The 21,848-nt window shown below is 42.9% G+C and overlaps 1 long non-coding RNA gene across 1 annotated transcript; it reads left to right on the forward strand.

Annotated features, from left to right (window-relative positions):
- The first annotated feature begins 1,088 nt into the window (after positions 1-1,088).
- LOC133495971 (uncharacterized) lies at positions 1,089-19,339 on the forward strand. The gene is made up of 3 exons (XR_009793695.1): positions 1,089-1,194; positions 18,504-18,562; positions 18,761-19,339. It is a non-coding gene; the product is annotated as an uncharacterized LOC133495971 (long non-coding RNA).
- The last annotated feature ends 2,509 nt before the right edge of the window (positions 19,340-21,848 follow it).

Below are 21,848 nucleotides of genomic sequence, written 5' to 3' on the forward strand. Positions count from 1 at the left end.
CCCTAAATGCATTTTTTTTAAGTTGTGTATCCCAGCTAAGCCATTCCACACATTCAATAACAATTAAACTTCACCAACAATGCCAGGCTAGGAGGACACCTACATCACTGGGGGCAGGGTACTGTACAAGCAGGACATAAACCAGCTAACAAAGGAAACGAACAGTGCTAAGTGAACCGCTGCAGATAAACTGAAAAAAAAAAAAAATCCACTAATGATGCTGCATCACTGTAGCAAGGCTTGAGAACCATCACAAGCTAAAGGAGCCCTTAAACCAATCGGAGTAAGAAAATGGACTCACTAATATATTAAATGACCTCGACTGCAGATTTGGAAAGTACACATCCTACACACATTCTTCGCCACCAGCCACGACCTCGGTGAAACCTTTTGATGGCTCCCGTCAGACATTATACTCCCTCTCCTGCTATCGAACCTCGAGAAAGAACATCAGTTGTCTCTTCGAGCGGCAAATGATCAAAAAGCTTCCTGGCCTGAATGTTATCTCTACCTCCTGCCTGTAAGTCTGTTCCAATCAACTGGCTCTAATCTTCAATCAGATATAAATTAAAAGAAGGTGGCAAACAGATCTCTGGAACTGTGTCAAGTCCCATCTTGCTTCAAACTCGCTACAGTAATATCGATCCTGAAGAAAACTGCAATTTTAGACTTGAACGACTAAAGCCCTGTCACCACGAAGTCCTTTGAATCCAATCTACATTGAAGAGTGTCACAGGATCCCTGCTCGATCCTGTGCAGTTTATTTTACCAAGTAAACAGATCGGTGGGTGATGTGGTCAACATGGGGCTGCACGGTCCCGGGTTCCATCCTGGCCCCCGTGTGTGTGGAGTTTGCATGCTCTCCCCGTGCCTGTGTCGCACATGGTGTTTGGACATTAATAACATGTACAGTTGGAAAATTTATTATTTTTAGCCTACTCACTACACAACACACACAACACTTTTTTAAAATATTTTCCCCCTCAAATTCAACTCTTGTGTGATTGGACCTGTATAACATTTGCTTCGTTTAAGTGCGTTTGTTCTTATAGTAACAGTAAGTCGCCAGCGGAGGGCGCTGTGTTGCAGCCGGCGGCCGATGCCGCCCAGCTCATTCGCAGAAGAAGCTGCAGTACATTAAAATGTATCGCGTGTGAGAAGTGTTCGCGGATGCTATTAATGTGCTGTTTACAGGTAAGATACACGGGAATGGGGGGAGCGTTGCTTCGTTTGAGATGCGTTGCTGTCGAACTTGTATAGTATTTCTAAGTTTTGACACGTTAATTGAACATGATAAAGCCCACGTTAAAAAGAACTAGAAGACGGGAAGAGAGTGTGTAACTTCCTGTTGCTTCACAATAAGAGCGAAAGCTCGGCAAGAGTGAATGAGTTTTATGTTTATTCCAGCTGTATTATTGTCATTGTTCACCGTGTCATATTGGATTTTTCTATGTTCTTGAACACCGGAATTACAATAGAACTCATTTATTTGAACTTTTGTTTCAAAGAGTTTTGTCCAATACATTTATTAAATTACATGCTGTGTGATTTAGAATTCGCAGAAGAAGCTGCAGTACATTGAAACGTATCGCCTGTGAGAACTGTTGGCGGATGCTATTGATGTGCCGTGAGCTAAACGTGTATTCTGTGCTGCTTACAGCAGTAAAATAACTTTAATATGCAGCACAAAGAAGTGGGTGACTCCAGTCCTTAAGGTGTAACACCAGCGTGGCTTTTCTCCGGGCAGTGAGTGCGGCTGTTTGTCTCCATGTGCCCTGCGATTCGCTGGCAACCAGTTCAGGGTGCACCCCGCCTCCTGCGCGTTGACAGCTGGGATAGGCTCCGGCATTCCCCGCGACCCTTGTGAGGATAAGCGGCTATGAAAATGGATGGATGGATATTCCTCAATCCTCCTCTTTCCCATGCTCCTCTAGATCGTTTTTTCTTCTAACATCTGTCAATGAATTTGCAACTTCCAGACAACCAGGACACAGCAGATAAATCTGCAGGGTTCGGGGGGCACCACATCAAACTGCACCATCTCCACTGCTTTTCTCATTATATATTGAATTTTCATTTGAAGAAAATGGGGATAAGTCTAAATATTAACTGAATGTGCAGCTGAGGGTGTCTGGGTGCTGCCCGCACAGTCCAGACCTGAACATGCCCTCTGAACTCAGTGTACAATAGATGGGATTTTATTCAGAGGCGGCAGAACCAGGGCAGCAGAATCATTCTTTACCCCATGTGACCCTCTGTGAGATGCCCGCCTTTGCTCGACCACAATACCCTTTTTCAGAATCGAAAAACTGAATCATTCAACCCCCCACGAACCACGCCCTGGACGATGGTAAAAGCTGTCCTCAAAATAATTAGAAGTGGCTAAAAGTATTAAAAGTGCTCCCAGAGGTACTGTGCCCACCAAACACCCACCCCGCACATGTTTGCGCCGCCTCGAACTTTGCAATAGTGGATTTTTTTTGTTTGTTTTTGCTGCAGTTACTAAGGAGGCTCCAACCACAAGAGACAAATTATTTGTGTTTTTTAACATACTTGGCCATTACGGCTGACTCTTATTCTGATGTATGGCCGTGCCATCTAGGAAGAGTTGCGCTACCAGTCACTTCTGTGGGTTCGAGATACCGCAGAGGGCCACTTTCATTAGCTGTGAGTGCACAGCAAAATGTCATGAATCAACAAGAAAGGAAGAAGAGACTTGCTAATGTACACAACACACAATTCGTTCTGTCTTGTTTTAGGAGAATGCGCCAGAGTGACAGACTGCTTAGGACATCTGCCTCGTAGTTCTGAGGCCTCGCCTGTGTGGAATATGCATATTCTCTCAGTGCCTGCATGGGTTTTCTTCAGGTACTCCGGTTTCCGCCCACATCCCCAAAACATGCATGGTCCTTATATGAAAAACTCTAAACTGTCAATTAGTTTGAATGTGAGTGTGAATGGTTGTTTATATGTACGCTAAGATTGGGTGTAGACCAGTTCTGGGTTTACACCGCCTCGCCCAGAGTCAGCTGGGATAGGCGCTGTCACACCTGTGACCCGAGTGAGAATTAGCAGTGTGAAAAATTGATGGACTTCTTCTTCTTTTCCTTTCGGCTTGTCCAATTAAGGGTCGCCACAGCGTGTCATCTTTTTCCCCACACAGCCACTGTCCTCATGTCCTCCCTCACCCCATCCATCAACCTCTACTTTGGTCTTCCTCTCGCTCTTTTGCCTGGCAGCTCCATCCTCAGCACCCTCCTACCGATATACTCACTCTCTCGCCTCTGGACATGGCCAAACCATCGAAGTCTGCTCTCTCGAATCTTGTCTCCAAAACATCCAACTTTGGCTGTTCTTCTAATGAGCTCATTTCTCATCTCATCCAACCTGTTCACTGCAAGCGAGAACCTCAACATCTTCGTTTCTGCTACCTCCAGTTCTGCTTCTTCAGTGCCACCGTCTCCATTCCGTACATCATGGCCGGCCTCACCACTGTTTTATAAACTTTGCCCTTCATCCTGGCAGAGACTCTTCTGTCACATAGAACACCAGACACCTTCCGCCAACTGTTCCACCCCACGAGTATCCGTTTCTTCACTTTCTTACCACACTCTCCATTTCTCTGTATTGTTGACCCCAAGTATTTGAAGTCGTCCACCCTCGCTATCTCTTATCTCTGGAGTTTCACTCTTTCCCCTCCGCCCCTCTCATTCAAGAACATATCTTCTGTTTTACTTCGGCTAATCTTCATTCTTCTCCCTTCCAATGCGGGTCTCCATTTTTCCAATTGTTCCTCCGCCTGCTCCCTGCTTTCACTGCAGATCACAATATTATCTATGAACATCATGATCCAAGGGGATTCCAGTCTGGACGGGCTAGATATTTCAGTACAAATGGATAAAGGCAAATGATGACTGTCATAAAAGCATATGACAAAGAAGATGTTGAGATAGGTTGTGTTGGGTAACTTGTTCAGTCCTCTGTATATTTTATATCCCGTAATTTAAATGTTTCTCTGTAACCTGCAAAGAGGAAAGCACACAAATCAGTCGAGAAGAGTAGTGCTGCTCAATTTTTTTTCTCCCCGAAGGTGGCATCTGGCCACCAAGCTGTGAGCGAGACACGGCTGTTGAGGTGCATGCTGGGAGACTCTACAGGCTTCCATTGAGAAGCACGCTGCGTGCTTTGTCCCCGTGCAAGAAACCATCCTGTTTCTCTTTCATACAAGCAGAACCATGACATCCTGCAGAGATAATTGTTTGCAACAGAAGAGAAGTGGTCAGAGTAATGTCTCGAGTTTCTTTTCTAATATAAACACTTTGCCTGGCTTCAGAAATACCTGAAATATCCTGAACGTTATCTCATTTAATAACCTTTAGTGTTCTAGGACAGTTATATTTGTTATATTGTGCTATGTTTAATTTTAGAAATAAAACAGAGGCCAAGTTTGCTCTTGCTTTCATATCCTTGGATTTATGACTTAAAAGTAAATTGCATTCAGCAACCTACAAGGGGGTGATGGAGCAAAAAAAAAAAAGCTGTGACAGTGGTATTGACATTTCCCTCAAGTGTAATATTTCCCAGAATGTCACGAAGTTCCTGCCAGCAGAGGTGTTGATTAAACTTTTATAGGGCCATATTGTCATTGTTTGATCTGCTAAGTGTCATTACAGTAAGTGTGAATTATATTTTAGAAATATATTTTAATGAAATCATCAAATATTAGACTTGCCGACGTGAAGGCAAATCATGCATTGAATTTTGTCATTCCTCTTCCCAGAGATGACATTTACTACTAATTGACTTTGAGGTTTTTATGGTCTACCACAGACTGCCTGAGGAAATAGGAGTTAGCATGACATTCTTATTCATGCTGCCCATTCTGGGCAAACAAGTTTGGCCTTGGATCACTTGTGTTCCCTTGATCCTCTGGACCAAAATACCAAGGGCGTTGCATTTGCACAAATGGTCAATTTGAAGAATTCCGGTTCCTTTTCCAGTTCATCGTTTCCATTCCGGTTCCAAATGATTCCGATTCTCTTAGGGGGCTGGTTTAAAGGTCAAGTGTCATGAAATGGAGGATTTTTGGTATATTATTAATGAAAAACACACAGCCAATATGGTCCCATCTGTCACAGGATTTTGACGTATACAGCTTTTTGTAACTCCCGCCATGAAAATCCTCTCCAGGGATTTGTTTTTGAGAAGAAGCAGTAAGTGATGTACAGGACAGAGGCACCCCCTAGTGGACTCGTTTGTTTCCATTAGTTTTACCTCTGGGAAGGTAGCTCGTTGTTCCTTCGTGTTAGCCAAAATGCTGGCTCGTTGCATTGCTGGACATTGCTTGAAAACTCGGGAGAATGGATTTAGCCTTCTTAAGTTTGCAAGAGACCCGGTTCGTGGTGAAAAATGGATTGCACGGGTGCAGAGGACGAGAGCTTCGTGGGTTCCAAATAACAGGTGGGCAGTAATGCGACGGTGTTCAACAAGTACTGTGGCGGCTTTGAACATACCCCTTAATCAGCATGGCTCGGCTCCACCTCCTCCTTATATGCCAGCCAAACCAGCTGAGGAGCTGCGTTCGGTGGTCACTGCTTCTGCGAAGGCTGCGCGACGGGAATGAGGTTTGGCCGTGATCGCATATGATCTGAATGTGGCTCGAAACAATTGTGAAATATTGCCCCGAGGCCTCAAAAATATAGTGTAATATTGCCCCGGTAACTTCACTCGGTTGTGTGGTGTTCTCCTTTTCGAAAATAGCTTCCGTGTCAGACGGGGCGCGTTTGTCTCCCATAGTTAGGATGCACCGCGTGTTTTCATTTGCGAATGTCCGGGTGACGTCACAGACCGAGGACACAGCTAATATGGCGACCACTTGGATATCGTAGAATGACACTTCTGCAACTTTGCGCGTGGATGATGCGCTCTCCGCTCACATTTATTTTTTCGTATAGACATTGAAGTGAATGTTATATGTATTTTTCATTACAATATCTATTTTAAATGTTTATAGGGATGGCACCCGGGCTTTAAAGAAGACTGAATGAGTGTGCAACGTATGACTATTTTCTTAGCCGCTCGCTGCATCAACTAAAGTTTGACACAGCCCATTTCAATTGCCTGCATTGCTCAACAGTACTTGGTTTTGACAGTAAATGGCAAGGAAGGAGAAGTTTGTTCTCCTCTGTCAATTTCAGCCATTCAAACTCACCAAATCCAGAAAAATATCTGGTTTTGATTATTACAGTGCTGTTTATTTAAACTATCTTGTGTATATAAAAAAATATATTATAGCTTTATAAAGGTTTACCTACATTGATGCATTGGTTTATTATGTTAAATAAACTGTGATTTGCTGCCAACCAGCTCAGCATGTATCCCGCCTCAGGCGTAGAGTCTGTCTGGATAGGTTCCAGCACGCCCACTACATGAGTAAGGATAAAAATGGTATTTGTCTCCTTTGATTTTTGAGTTTGTGGCCCTTCAAAGAAAAGGTTTGGACACCCCTGGTTTAAAAGAAGAAGATAAACAGTTATTTGTGCATTCAAATCATCTCAAGTTGTCCCTGAATTTTCACTCTGTTTACTTTTTATGAGCTTCACTATGGAATGTTCACAGGGTTCTTTGTAACCAGTACTAGTATCAAACCCATGAATTTGCATGTACATGGTACCGACTTGAGCTTTCACTGACACGCTAACACTTTCCTCCATTTCAGGCAATCTGTGTGAGCTCACTTGACTTCGCTTTTTTTTATATTGAGGTTCGGAGCGGGACGGAACACGTCAGATGTGGCATCTTTTTACTTCTACTCATCATAAGACCTGCTTTGCACAGTATTCAGTAATCTTATTCCAAGTGTTTAAAATGAGGTGATTTGTCATTTCTTTGAGCAAATTTTGTTCGCTTCCAACACAATTAGAAGCAAGCACCTCTATGTGCGTCTAGCACCTCTCAAGTATATAATACTCTGACAAGAGGTGGCTAACCTGGGTTCTTTCCTTAATTAACTTAATGGTAATTACTTCAAACGTCTATTATATCTTTAATGCAGCCCTATGGGGGTACAAACCAGTGCAATCTGTACGCCGGTCCCAAGCCCGGATAAATGCAGAGGGTTGCGTCAGGAAGGGCATCCGGCGTAAAAACTGTGCCAAACAAATATGAGCGTTCATCTAAAGAATCCCATACCGGATCGGCCGTGGCCCGGGTTAACAACGCCCGGCCCCGGCACTGCTAACCTGCAGGGCGTCGGTGGAAATTCAGCTAGTGTGGGTCGAAGACAAAGAAGAGGAGGAAACCGGATCCATCGTCAGAAGAAAAAGAGGAATGCACAGAGCCTACAACTGAATGTAGGGACTTTGAATGTTGGGACTATGACAGCAAAAGCTCAGGAGTTGGTTGACATGATGATTAGGAGAAAGGTTGATATTTTGTGCATCCAAGAGAGCAGGTGGAAAGGTAGTAAGGCTAGAAGTTTGGGAGCAGGGTTTAAATTATTCTACCACAGAGTAGATGGGAAGAGAAATGGAGTAGGGGTTATTTTAAAGGAAGAGCTGGCTAAAAATGTCTTGGAGATGAAAAGAGTATCAGCTCGAGTGATGAGACTAAAATTTGAAATTGAGGGTGTTATGTATAATGTGGTTAGCGGCTATGCCCCACAGGTAGGATGTGACCTAGAGTTGAAAGAGAAATTCTGGAAGGAACTAAATGAAGTAGTTCTGAGCATCCCAGACAGCGAGAGAGTTGTGATTGGTGCAGATTGTAATGGACATATTGGTAAAGGAAACAGGGGCGATGAAGAAGTGATGGGTAACTTTGAGGGACAGATGGTGGTGGACTTTGCAAAAAGGATGGAGAGGGCTGTAGTGAACACTTATTTCCAGAAGCGGGAGGAACATATAGTAACCTACAAGAGCGGAGGTAGAACCACGCAGGTAGATTATATTTTGTGCAGACGATGTAATCTGAAGGAGGTTACTGCCTGTAAAGTAGTGGTAGGGGAGAGTGTAGCTCGACAGCATAGGATGGTAGTGTGTAGGATGATTCTGGTGGTGGGTAGGAAGATTAAGAAGACAAAGGTAGAGCAGAGAACCATGTGGTGGAAGTTGAGAAAGGAAGAATGTTGTGCGGCCTTTCGGAAAGAGGTAAGACAGGCTCTCAATGGACAGCAGAAGCTCCCGGAAGACTGGACAACGACAGCCAAGGTAATCAGAGAGACAGGCAGGAGAGTACTTGGTGTGTCATCTGGTAGGAAAGGGGAGAAGGAGACTTGGTGGTGGAACCCCAAAATACAAGGAGTCATACAAGGAAAGAGATTAGCGAAGAAGAAGTGAGATACTGAGAGGACTGAGGAGAGGCGAAAGGAGTACATCGAGATGCGACATAGGGTAAAGGTAGAGGTGGCAAAGGCTAAACAAGAGGCATATGAAGACATGTACACCAGGTTGGACACGGAAGAAGGAGAAAAGGATCTCTACAGGTTGGCCAGACAGAGGGATAGAGATGGGAAGGATGTGCAGCAGGTCAGGGTGATTAAGGATAGAGATGGAAATGTGTTGACTGGTGCCAGTAGTGTGCTAAATAGATGGAAAGAATACTTTGAGAAGTTGATGAATGAAGAAAATGAGAGAGAAGGAAGAGTTGAAGAGGCAAGAGTGAAGGACCAGGAAGTGGAAATGATTACTAAGGGGGAAGTCAGAAAGGCACTACAAAGGATGAAAAATGGAAAGGTAGTTGGTCCTGATGACATACCGGTAGAGGTATGGAAGCAATTTGGAGAGATGGCTGTGGAGTTTTTGACCAACTTATTCAACAGAATACTAGCGGGCGAAAAGATGCCTGAAGAATGGAGGAAAAGTGTTCTGGTTCCCATTTTTAAGAACAAAGGGGATGTTCAGAGCTGTGGGAACTATAGAGGAATAAAGTTGATGAGCCACACAATGAAATTATGGGAAAGAGTAGTGGAGGCTAGACTCAGGACAGAAGTAAGTATCTGCGAGCAACAGTATGGTTTCATACCTACAAAGAGTACCACAGATGCATTATTTGCCTTGAGGATCCTATTGGAAAAGTACAGAGAAGGTCAGAATGAGCTACATTGTGTCTTTGTGGATCTAGAGAAAGCCTACGACAGAGTACCAAGAGAGGAACTGTGGTACTGCATGCATAAGTCTGGTGTGGCAGAGAAGTATGTTGAAATAGTCCAAGACATGTATGATGGCAGCAGAACAATGGTGAGGTGTGCCTTAGGTGTGACAGAGGAATTTAAGGTGGAGGTGGGACTGCATCAGGGATCAGCTCTGAGCCCCTTCCTGTTTGCAGTGGTAATGGATAGGGTGACAGATGAGGTTAGACTGGAATCCCCTTGGACCATGATGTTCGCAGATGATATTGTGATATGCAGTGAAAGCAAGGAGCATGCAGAGGAACAATTAGAAAGATGGAGACATGTACTGGAAAGGAGAGGAATGAAGATTAGCCGAAGTAAAAAAGAATATATGTGCGTGAATGAGAAAAGTGGAGGGGGAAGAGTGAGGCTACAGGGAGAAGAGATAGCGAGGGTGGACGACTTCAAATACTTGGGGTCAACAATACAGAGCAATGGTGAGTGTGGTAAGGAAGTGAAGAAACGGGTCCAAGCAGGTTGGAACAGCTGGCAAAAGGTGTCTGGTGTGTTATGTGACAAGAGTCTCTGCGAGGATGAAGGGCAAAGTTTACAAAACAGTGGTGAGGCCGGCCATGATGTAGGGATTAGATACGGTGGCACTGAAGAAACAACAGGAAGCAGAAATGGAGGTGGCAGAAATGAAGATCTTGAGGTTCTCGCTCGGAGTGACCAGATTGGATAGGATTAGAAATGAGCTCATTAGCGGGACAGCCAAATTTGGATGTTTTGGAGACAAGATTCGAGGGAGCAGACTTCGATGGTTTGGACATGTTCAGAGGCGAGAGAGTGAGTACATTGGTAGAAGGATGCTGAGGATGGAGCTCCCAGGCAAAAGAGCGAGAGGAAGACCAAAGAGAAGGTTTATGGATGTGGTGAGGGAAGACATGAGGGCAGTTGGGGTTAGAGAGGAAGATGCAGGAGATAGGCTAAGATGGCAAAAGATGACACGCTGTGGCGACCCCTAACGGGACAAGCCGAAAGGAAAAGAAGAAGAAGAAGTCTATTACATCTTTACTCTGTACTTGTGCACTTATTCCCGCTCTACAGATCTCTGAAATAATATTTCCCCTTATGAGTTGAGGTTATTTTAATTTAAATAACTAAGCTACCAAATAAATTCCCCACTTTTTTAACTGATAGTCACATACTAAACCTGGTTATGTAACAAAAAAGTGTGAACATTTAATAACAAAATAAAGGATGGAAAATCTGATATGTAAACAAATAATAATAAATAAAGTCAACATAATAGGTACACAATACAAACATGAACAAAGTTAATTCAAGGGCCCATACAAATATGAACATAGCCGGAAAAACAGAAATTCAAACCTCAATGTCTTTGTTTCAAGCAGCAGAAGTGACAAACGTTGAAGGTTGTGTCCAATGGTCCGGCCTCATCCTAGTCCTGACTGTCCGATTCGTTGTGAAGCTTTGTTCTTGTACTCCAATGCAGGCCTTGCTTGAGTTTGCTCGTCGCTAGCGTCCTCGTCTTCTTCCACGTGGTCCAACACAGGCCTCGCTACCTGGTGTAAGCTTGTTGCTAGCGTCCTAGCAAAGTTCCATGCATCGATTTATCCTCTGTATTAGCAGCTAACTCAACCACGTTACAGCGGGATTTGAGTAGTCTACTCAAATGACACACTATCACCATTGAAGTGTCAACAGTCCTTGTCAAACACGTTGAACAATGTTGATAAATGTCCGCATTTAACTTTTCTTTCTCTTCAAACAACCACTTGTACCTCGCACTCCGTCCAGCTGTTTCTCTCTCCCTTTTTTTGTGTCTCCTCAACACGCCACTTCCTGTCCTTCTCAAACACTGGTTACAACAATAAAATGATGAACAAAAGTATTTCTTTTCACAAATTAATAAAACACATTTAAATACAAATCGCTTCAACAGAAAATAAATTCAGCCCACACTTTAACAAATATTCCACCACCTTGTATAAAGAAAAACCTATAACCTAATTGCTACTCTATTTTAACTTTTAACGATAGTAATTTTTAACTGCGTTACATACGCATTCATATTTGTTTTTTTTTCCTTCCTAGTTGATTTCATTGTTTCTTTCTCCGGTGTCGGTAGACTGTAGGCATCAAAGCTAGGAACAGAGATTTTAAAATAGAAATCATTGCAGGACCATCAAAACTATGATGCTGGTTCTTGTCGATTCTCGATACTCGGTGCCTAAACCCTAATCCAAGCTTCTGTCCGAGACCTTGGAAGTCTGTCGGGCCAGCAGCTTGCAATCAGTCATTGAAAGCATTCATGGTGCAGTCGTGAGACTCATTGTTGTAAGACTCTGTCTTATTCTACTTCAGTGAAGGAATCGTCTTCTTCATTGTTTTGTTGCTTTATGTCTTGCCATTAACTCAAGCGGACAGATACAGAAATGTGGCCCCTGAGGAAGAGAGATGAAAGTCACACTTGTCACACATTACTGAAGCTGCTCATGTACTGTATTTTCAATTATAAAGAAGAGAAGCATTTCCCTTTTCTTTCCCCTTTCTTTGTTTGTTAGGCAAAAGTATACCCGCGTCTATCTTCTTTGTCATGCTCAAAACTAAACCATGAAACCTCAAAGGGGTACCTTTCTTACCCCACAGCTGTAAACGCATCACATGGAAGCAAAGGGGGATAATCCTTTGTGGCGCAGGTGTCTGCATCATGGTTATTTACTACCATTTATCCTACTCATTCATTTTAATTCCCCAAATTGCAATAAAATCTATGTCAAACCAGGCACTGCTAAATGTGCACGTGTCAGTGTCTCTTACAGTTAAGATCTTAACAAATTCAGGTTTTGCCAGTTTCCAACTACAGCAAGATTTCTCAAGTTGAATGCAAACCAAATAGATATGAATTTTAGCTTCCAAAACAGCTCTGTTGGCATTTTAGACTGAACATATGTTACAGAGTGCACTTTATTATGCAAGTTTCAGAATGGAGAGAATTACCCAGACAGAACAGTGTGGCAATTTCCTTCAAAAACAGCCTACCTGGCTGTCCATTTTGGGGAATTTTTTTAACTTTCAAGTGCATGTTGTGATTGCAAAAATATAATAACATACTTACCGTGATTTCTGGACTATAAGCCACACCTGATTATAAGCCTCACCCAGTACATTTTTAAAGAAAAAAACATTTTGTGCATAGATACGTCACACCTGTCTATAAGCCGCCTGTGCCCACATTGAAACATGAGATATTTACAAAGACGGCACACAGAAAGAGTTTTCAAAGGGTTAATAATATTCTTTAGCTTTTCTTTCCAAACTGTGCCTGCGACGCGGCAGCAACACGGTTAAGGCTACCTGCTTTTATTCCCTCTAAAAAATTTTTTCTTCTTTTTACATTGCTCCAGTTCTTCCCGCTGCCGTTTCCAGTGTCTCACCATCGATTCATTTATGTCAAGTTGACTGTACGTGGAGCAGCTCTGTTTCCTTCTTTATTGGCCAGCTCGATTGCTTTTTACTTGAAAGCTGCGTCATATGCATTTCTTGCATTTTCCATGATGTTCATGCTAATTTTATTCATGCACAAAACACGAAGTTACAATAAACTTTCGTCTTCCTCAACACGTATATTCCACCTGTCTGATTCTTATCTTTTCTGCTCAAGCGCCTCTGGCGGCCGTTAGAACAAATGCATAAATTAGCCAAATCATTTTATTAGCCGCAGGATTGAAAGCGTGTGATAAAAATCACGTCTTGTAGTCCGGGAATTTCGGTAGATACTTCATCCGTAATTCGCGGAATTCCGTTATTCACAGGGGTTACGTTCCATACATTCCCGTTATCCATGGGAATGTTGTACAATGATATAACGTTTAAAAAAGTAGCTTACTAAATACAAAGAATATTCAACTCCCATTGGAAGACGTAATGTGTTTTCAAAGCTTTCCTTCAACTGCTATCTCAAAAGACAAGCAAACCTTCCTTTGGAGCAGCTCCAGAGTCAATAAATTACCTCAATGGAAGAGATGAAGGCATATGGTGTGTCTGCAAAGTTGCTAGCTCTCTTTACAAGTCATCCATTTTCATTTAGAATGAACCGCTGGAGTGAGACGCTCTCACACTGACACATCTGCCGCAGTTATATTTCAAGAGGAGGCATGAAAACAGAATGATTTAAGAGAGAAATCGCATTCCGTGGGATACATTGCACGACTTTGCCATCAACAGTCTCTGATCTGTGATAAAAGCCTAAACCAGGTCCAAAAACTCCAAGAGTCCAATTCATTCCCTGACAGAGAAGCTTGCGTCAAAACACCAGACAACAGATTTCAAAAGGTCCCTCTTTACGTCGCTGGACATATTTTGTTTTCGTTTCAAGATCCTATACTGCAGATCATAGTCACCCCTTCTTAGAAATTTGGAGGGCACTAAGGGCATTCTACCTTGTGGTGCCACTGGGTCACCTTGCAAGTTCAGATCAGGTATTAAGAGATTAAAGCACAGCAGTTCGCCACCTGGAAAGTTCTAGTCTGTGGTGCATAGCTACATCCTCACACCTTAATTGGCTGGGGTGGCAGTAAGAATCCCGCCGTTACCAAGCCGTGAGACGGTCAAGGGTCAGCTCTGTTGTGTCAACCCTCCTGACAGGCTGAAGGTCAGAGCTGTAGACCAGGATTACAGGACAAGCAAGAGATAATGCAAACAGTTTCAAGGTGGAGCAGGAAAGTAGCAAATAAAATTGTGTGGCATCCCTTCTTCAATTGATCATGTTGGAGTTTCTTGAGGAATCCGCACTGTGATGGAGTCGCCATACTGGAATGTTGGATTTTTAGTGATTAAAATATGAGAGAAAAGGAAGATGGAAATAGCTTTCAACTGCCTTGCATACTTTGGTGCAATGATTGTAAATAACGAGACACAAAGAACAAGAAATATCAAGGCCCATTGGGGGGAAAAGGAACCCTCCCGAAAAGACGAATCCTCCATACAAAAAGGTAATGAAATTACAAGCTTTTTTTTTCCCAGGTAGCTTGCGTCTGAGGCGGAACGCAGCCAGCTGCTTTCTGCAGCGGACAAAGATGCGTGGAAAGCTAGAGGCATTTTCATCAACGAGATTTAATTTTGTTGGGTCGAGGCCTTTTCAAGTTGCCTTAATTAAAATGTGATATCGCGCTCGGGCCTTCCCACCATCTTTAACAGAAACTCGCTTGGAAGCAAGGGTCAATGATGCTCTTACTTTGCTCATCGGTGTGCTTTTAGGTCCCTTGATATTATGGATGGTCTTTTCATTACACTTTCATGTTCTCCAAGATGTGCGAGGCCTTCCAATTCTTAATGGATACGACATTTTCTCCTTCAATCTTATTTCAAGAATGCGGAATATTCGAAGGGACTATAGTTCTGTTTGCAGAGACGTCGATATTTATGATACGGCTTCCACAGAAGGCGGATCTAACAATGGACACAGCTCTGAAGAGAATTCTGATGGCTTCAATGCAAACTTCTGTATTGAGAATAAGAAAATGAAAGAATAAAATATGGGGATTATACGGAGAGCGAATATGGTAGGATTACCGATGGAAAGATTCTGATGATCAATATTGAGGATGATTTAAAAAATATATATATTGAATTGAGTCCAACGCTAATATTCTTTAAGCATTAAATCTGACCTTTTTTTCCTTTTCCTTCTTTGCTTTTTAATCTTTTAACTTGGCTATACAACTGCAAAGTGGTGGGACTGACTAAGTGAATTATATTAGTATATATCCATCCATTTTCTTTTCCGCTTATCCTCACAAGGGTCGCAGGAGTGCTGGAGCCATCCAATTGCAGGGCACTTAGAGACGAACAGTCACACTCACACCTAGGGGCAATTTTAGAGTGTCCTATTAATGTTGCATGTTTTTGGGATGTGGGAGGAAACCGGAGAGCCCGGAGGAAAACCCACGCAGACACGGGGAGAACATGGAGGACCGGGATTGAACCCGGGTACTCAGAACTGTGAGGCCATCGCTTTGCCAGCTGATCCACCGTGCCGCTAGTAGTATATGTTAGAATGAAAATGTAAGTGGCGTGATGCATCAGCCTCAAGATTTTTGTCGCAATAAGTGAGTAGTCCCACGCCCAGAGAAAGAATGGCAGGGGCCGTTGTGCAAGAAAACAGACAAATGAAATATTTTATAATTGCTGTGTCCACAATGTGGAGATGAAGGACCTCAACCAATCAATTGAGGACGAAACCAGGACCAGGGGTCCACCAGAGAGCACACCTGTGGACAGGACACATCCCAGGCCAAGGGAACCTGGGCGGTCCACTAGCCACTCCTAGGCGCATCGACAACTGTCCGCAGGGACCCACCACCACCACCTCCTCAGATGCCCCGCCACCCCCAACCCCAGGACAACAGGAAGACCCTCAGGGCCCCCGTTGTGGCCGATGATGCCAGGAACTCAGAGAGTAGCCATGGGCTATGAAAGGCCGAGCAGAGGGGCAAGGCGCATGGACCAGGAAATTAAATCTGACCTGTTGGAGAGATGCAGAATGTCACTGAAGTATCAGCACTCTATATGTCATCCATCAACTCTTTGTGCAGTGAATTAAAGAATAAATAGCTGATGCTTGTCTGTGATCATGATTGAGTTGACATTTGTATAAATTTAACCTCACCGTGTCACGGACATGCGAGTGTCACTTTGAGGTGAGAAAGCTGTCAAACGCTTTAGTGTGGCACCATTTTTCCATGTAACTGCTTGTAATACATTTTGCATTGGCAAACTATGAATTTGAAAAGGTTTGCACTCCGGCATTAAAATATTTCTTTGAAAATGATGAAAATGAAAACTGCACACAGGAGAGTGAATGCCTTTTGGGCTGATATCACTGAACTCGTAAAAATGTGTTTGGGAAAAAAAAAAAAAACTGTTAACACTTCCAGCACTTTCACAGCCACCTTTACTCACACTAACAGATTGGATTACACTTTTTATACATTATTAATTTAGAGCCTTTAATTAACTATTAAAATTAGCGCAAAATGGAGACCTGACCCTTCCACCCTCTAATCCACTTACTCAGTGAATTCACGTTATTCAGTCCCAAAATCACCGACTGGAGGATGTTTTATTACACCTGATGTGTGCACACACAGCGCAAAGTGCGGCACAGTCAATTCACAATCCCCGCCCCAACACTATCTCGCTAATTTAGTCAGGCTTGCATGTGCACATGGGAACAAATTTTCAAATTTTTGGCAGAAAAGCTGAACTCATCAGTCATATCGCTACTTGTCAATGCAAATAAGAGTATTGGGTTCCCTGGTTCAGAGTTCCAAAGTGCAATTCCTGTGAAATTCATATTAGGCTTGGCATAAACAAATTATTCTGTAAACTTTCCTCTAAACCACACAGTGTCATGATAGTTCACACATCTGATTCACAGTTCTAAAACTTTTGACGGGTAGTTCTACTGGAGAAAGGTTTGAGAACACACACATTTTCTTCCACCCATCCATTTTTTATGCAGCTTATCCTCATTATGGACGTGAAGGTGCTGGAACCTATCCCTACCTACCATGTATGTTTTGGGGATGTGGGAGGAAACTGGATTACAAGGGCTAGTTGTGCAGCCGCATTTAAAAGAAATGTTTCACCACTCCGGCCGATGACGCGGGCAAAAACGGAAGCAAAACACCGTGAGCTGAAATATTAAATTTAATAAAATGTTATGCCATCATTGAGCACTTATTTTAGTTGGTTGAGGAATTCTGTTCTGAGAATTACAGAGACCAGGACAAGCGTGTCCTGTGGCCTGTCCCAAGATATATATTACCTCTCCATCAGTACATGCACCAAGATTATTATTATTATTATTAATGATTGTTGTACAGACGTTTTTTTTTTTTTTAAACCAATACAAGTACAAACCTAGCAAGATAGAAATACAGATAATGCTAATATAGTGATCATATTGATCGCAGCAAATTGGTGGTGCACATTGTACATTGATAGAATGTTTTTCCTGATTTTTTTTTTTTTTTTTTTTTTTTTTTTTTAAGGTCAACTTTAGGGGTGCGCATTATACTTCAGCATGCATTATACATGAGAAATTACGGTAGCCGACACGCCATCACACACCGACACGGTACAGGAATAATGGTGCTAGTCTGGGACCTAGTAACCCAAGTAAATAGGGTGGGTGGTGGTACATTTCTCTTGGCTTGACCTCTGAAGCCTGTCCCCAAAAACCCTTTTTCGCATTTTCAATAAATATCAGAATAATTTTAAAAAATAATAACCAGAGGGAGTATTTCAAATTTCCTTGTTGCACGGCAAAAGTGTTTCAGCACAAAAGGCATACACATCCACCATTCTGCATGGTCATGTTGCTGAACAGAACAGGTTAAAGAAAAATTGTTCTGAAAGATAATGAAATCTTGGAGGTACTCGGCTACCTCCTAATTATTAAGGCTCAAGAAAGAAGTAACATTAGAATCTCTACTGGACTATGTCAACACAACATTGCAAAGCATCCCTGCTGAGCACATAACCGTGACTTATTGACTGATATACGCAGTGCTCCAAGTTATCCTAAAGATGCTTGGTTATAAGAAAGAATATTGGGGGGGAAATGGATGGAGCATGGGCACCCAAGAGAAGGCTAGTGGGAACAAAATAAGGGGAACCCAGTGAGACAATAGCCTCATAACAGAGCAAAGCAAAGCTGTTAATCTGGCAGAAAGAACAGTCCAAGAAATACAGCAAAATGTCTACCACTGAGGCACTTGAGGCTCCCAACCAAAGACTTATAGCCTTAGCTACCTGCCTGAAAGGAGAGGTAGAGGCCAAAGGATTATTAAGATTTTATCTGGACTGAGTGTTGTCGTACTCTGCAATATAATCTTATTTCAAGTGTTGCACTGAGGTGACTGGTCATAAATGTTAACAAAGTTAACTCACTTTTGTTCGCCGCCGCCAGCGACAAGCATGTCGTTGTGTGCATTCTTTGCTGGTTTTATTTGTTTCTTCATTGGCTTACGCCACTTCTTCTTTGGGGCTAGCAGACCAGTCAACAACATTGGGAACCAAAACTTTCCAAATGTAACGATTCCGGGTGAATCACAGCATTAGTCCCGGTTCCAATTGGGGCTCAATTCGCGATGCCCAACCCGACACACATCGTTTTATAAATTATCATCTTAATGCTAACGCTCATTGAAAAATCCTATTGATGGGCTGGCTAGTATTAGCATTTGATTAAAGGGGTGGGAGTGGGGGGGATTTAGCTTCAAATGATGAAGGCACATATTCTTCCTATTTGGTGAAAAATGAATTAATTTATGTTATTTATTATTCTATTCTTTTCTTTTAGGTGACAGTAAACAAGAACATGTATGCATGCGTTGCAACACACTGCCCTGAAAGGATAAGGTACATAGCATTTTTCTTTGAGTGATCCGGATAAGATTGTTTGTGCATTGATAAAGTAAAATCATTTCCTACTCACGAGGGTGAATTCATTGTTTTATGGTGCTTCCTGATAAATGTCTATACCCTTTTAATGCATTTCATTTGTAGTTTCATTGTTCTACCTCAAGGTATTTTTTTTTTGGGCATATTATTGGTTAGGTGTGGATTTACGCAACCCCCGGAGAGACGTCTAGGTTGATAAAGCCAATCTTTTTGCATTTGGATTTATATGTGTATACACACGCTTTACACACACTTCTGGACATATGAACACTTGATAAATTAACCCCCAAGTCATGAGAATAAACATGATGTTCCCCAACAAGCAAGCCAAAGTCTACTCTCAGTTGCAAGGTAGTAATACTGAAATAGACCAACCCAAGACTGAGACGGTGCAATATCAGGAGAACATCTGGTGAAAGGAGGCGTTACAAAATAAAATTGCCTGGTTGCCAGAGTTACGCAGCAACCTCCCAGAACAACCACCAGTAGTCGTACCAGTGGCAGATATCCAAGCAAGAGGGCAAGAACTGGATAGCCTTCAGGACCCAACAGGGCCGGAATGAACCAACTTTGAGTCAAAGATGGAGGCAAGTGATGTGAAAAAAATGTTTTAGAAAGCCAACCATCACTGCAGCCCTTGACCAGAATGGCCCGATGGAAGACTCTCCAAGACACGGCAGGCAAGATATATGGATGTCTGCATAGAGTTTGCTCGGGGAGGGTCTGCACGACTCCAAGATGGTGAGAAATAAGATTCTCTGGTCTGACGAGACCAAGATAGAACTTCTTGGCCTTAATTGTAAGCCATATGTGTGGAGAAAAACAGCCACACTCATCACCTGTCCAATAAAATCCCAACAGTGAAGCATGGTGGTGACCAGCATCATGCTGTTGGGTGTTTTTCAGCAGGAGGGACTGGACAGCTGTTTCCAATCAAAGGAAGATGAATGCGGCACAAAAACCTTCTCAGGCTAGAGCCCTGACTGAAACCCAATTGAGCATCTCTGGTGAGACCTGAAAATGGCTGTCCACCAACATTCACTATCCAACCTAACAGAACTGGAGAGGATTTGCAATCAGGAATGCCAGAGGGCCCCCAAATCCCGGTGTGGAAATACTTGTTGCATCATTCCCCAAAAGACTCATGACTAGCTCAAAAAAGTGCTTCCTCGAATCGAGCAAAGGGTAAGAATACATATGGCTGCATGATATTTCAGTTTTTATATTTTAATAAATCTGCAAAATTACACAATTATTTTTAAACCGTGTAGGAATTAGTCTGTGATTTTGTTTCACCCTTTTTTTATGATAGCTTGCTATATCATGATACAATTGTATATGCTGAAAGGAAGAAAAATTTTACGCCTCAGTAAGTCACAAACATTATCGCGATATCACTTGGTACTTCTTGGAGATACTAGTCCTGTCGTGGTCTCTCAGAGTCTCCAACTCCATGCCGCGTCCGTCAGCAGAGGAAGTAGAGCCCAGGTGGAGGACGGTATCTCTCGCTATGGATCGCCCAAGCTGAGGAATAAGCGAATAAAATGCTATCCCATCCTGTCGTATAGTATCTTATATTGGAGAGAAAGACGCAGTGCCACAGTAAGTTGTCTGCTTCTTCCCATCGAATCCTTCTCCTGGTTGGTAGATGCTCTGTCTGACGTAAGATTTCTGGCGATATGCCCGATTGGCTGCTGCATCGTGGAGGTCATGATACAGCCAATGTGTCCTCGGTGCCATCTTGGCTAACTTGCTCCTGTGCTCTGGAGCGTACACACTCCCATTGTTGGTAAATGAGAGGGAGGAGATGGAAGATTCACACGTTTTGAACCAAAACAGTTGAACTGAAGCATTTTGACAGTTTTCAAAAACCATTTCATCCCTATATGACATGATTCATATCGACTGGCTAACGAAGCTGTCATCACTGTTAAAGGGTATAATATGTAGGGGTGCCAGTATTGGCTGCACATTCTGATGATGTGAGCTTAGTGTAATTCCATTTATTTATGATTATAAATGTCATGCAAAAAATGAAGGGGTGCAACTAACAGTAAACAGGACTATCTGAATCAATGCTCCATACATGGATACAGAAGTGCCTGGAATTAAGATCAACAGGATCCTGTGAACATTCATCATGATGAGGTTGTGGAAGACAGCTCTGGAAGCCAACTCAAGACAATAACCTGCTCCTGAACACATCCAAAACAAAGGCGCTTATCATAGACTTCAGAAAAAAATCAAAACGGACATTCATCCCATTTTCATTAGCGGGAGGTCTGTGGAAGGGGTGAGTGACTTATGCTTCCCGGGAGTTCACGTCAAGGAAAAGCTGACCTGGACTAAGAACAGTGCATGGGCAGCGTAGAAGGCACAAAAAAGACTCTTCATTCTGAGAATCCTCAGGAAGAACGCCATCAGCCAGAGAATGTTTGTGTCTTTTTGGCACTCAACCTTGGAAGGCATCATTTCCAGCTGCACAGTAGCAAACAGGAAGGAACTCCAAAGGGTCATCAAAATGGCTGAGAAGGCCATTGGGAGCCTTGTGCCGACATTGGAGGACCTTCAGTTTTATTACTGCCGCAGGAGAGCCATACTAGTCTGAAGGACTTCTATCACACAGGCCACTCCCTGTTTGTGCTAATGCCATCAGGCAGACGGTATCTTCTTCTTCTTTTCCTTTCGGCTTGTCCCGTTAGGGGTCGCCACAGCGTGTCATCTTTTTCCATCTAAGCCTATCTCGCCCATCCTCTTCTCTAACACCCACTGTCCTCATGTCCTCCCTCACAACATCCATAAACCTTCTCTTTAGTCTTCCTCTCACTCTTTTGCCTGGCAGCTCCATCCTCGTCACCCTTCAACCAATATACTCACTCTCTCGTCTCTGAACATGTCCAAACCATCGAAGTCTGCGCTCTCGAACCTTGTCTGCAAAACATTCAACTTTGGCTGTCCCTCTAATTAGCTCATTTCTAATCCACTCGAGAACTCCAACAGAGAACCTTAGCATCTTCATTTCTGCTACCTCCAGTTTTGCTGTTGTTTCTTCAGTGCCACCGTCTTTAATCCCTACATGGCCTCACCACTGTTTTATAAACTTTTCCCTTCATCCTAGTGGAGACTCTTCTGTCATATAGAACACCAGACACCTTCCGCCAACTGTTCCACCCCGCTTGGACCAGTTTCTTCACTTCTTTCCCACACTCTCCATTTCTCTGTATTGTTGACCCCAAGTATTTGA

Source organism: Syngnathoides biaculeatus, chromosome 2 (genome assembly GCF_019802595.1).
Source record: "Syngnathoides biaculeatus isolate LvHL_M chromosome 2, ASM1980259v1, whole genome shotgun sequence".
NCBI classification, from domain to species: Eukaryota; Metazoa; Chordata; class Actinopteri; order Syngnathiformes; family Syngnathidae; genus Syngnathoides; species Syngnathoides biaculeatus.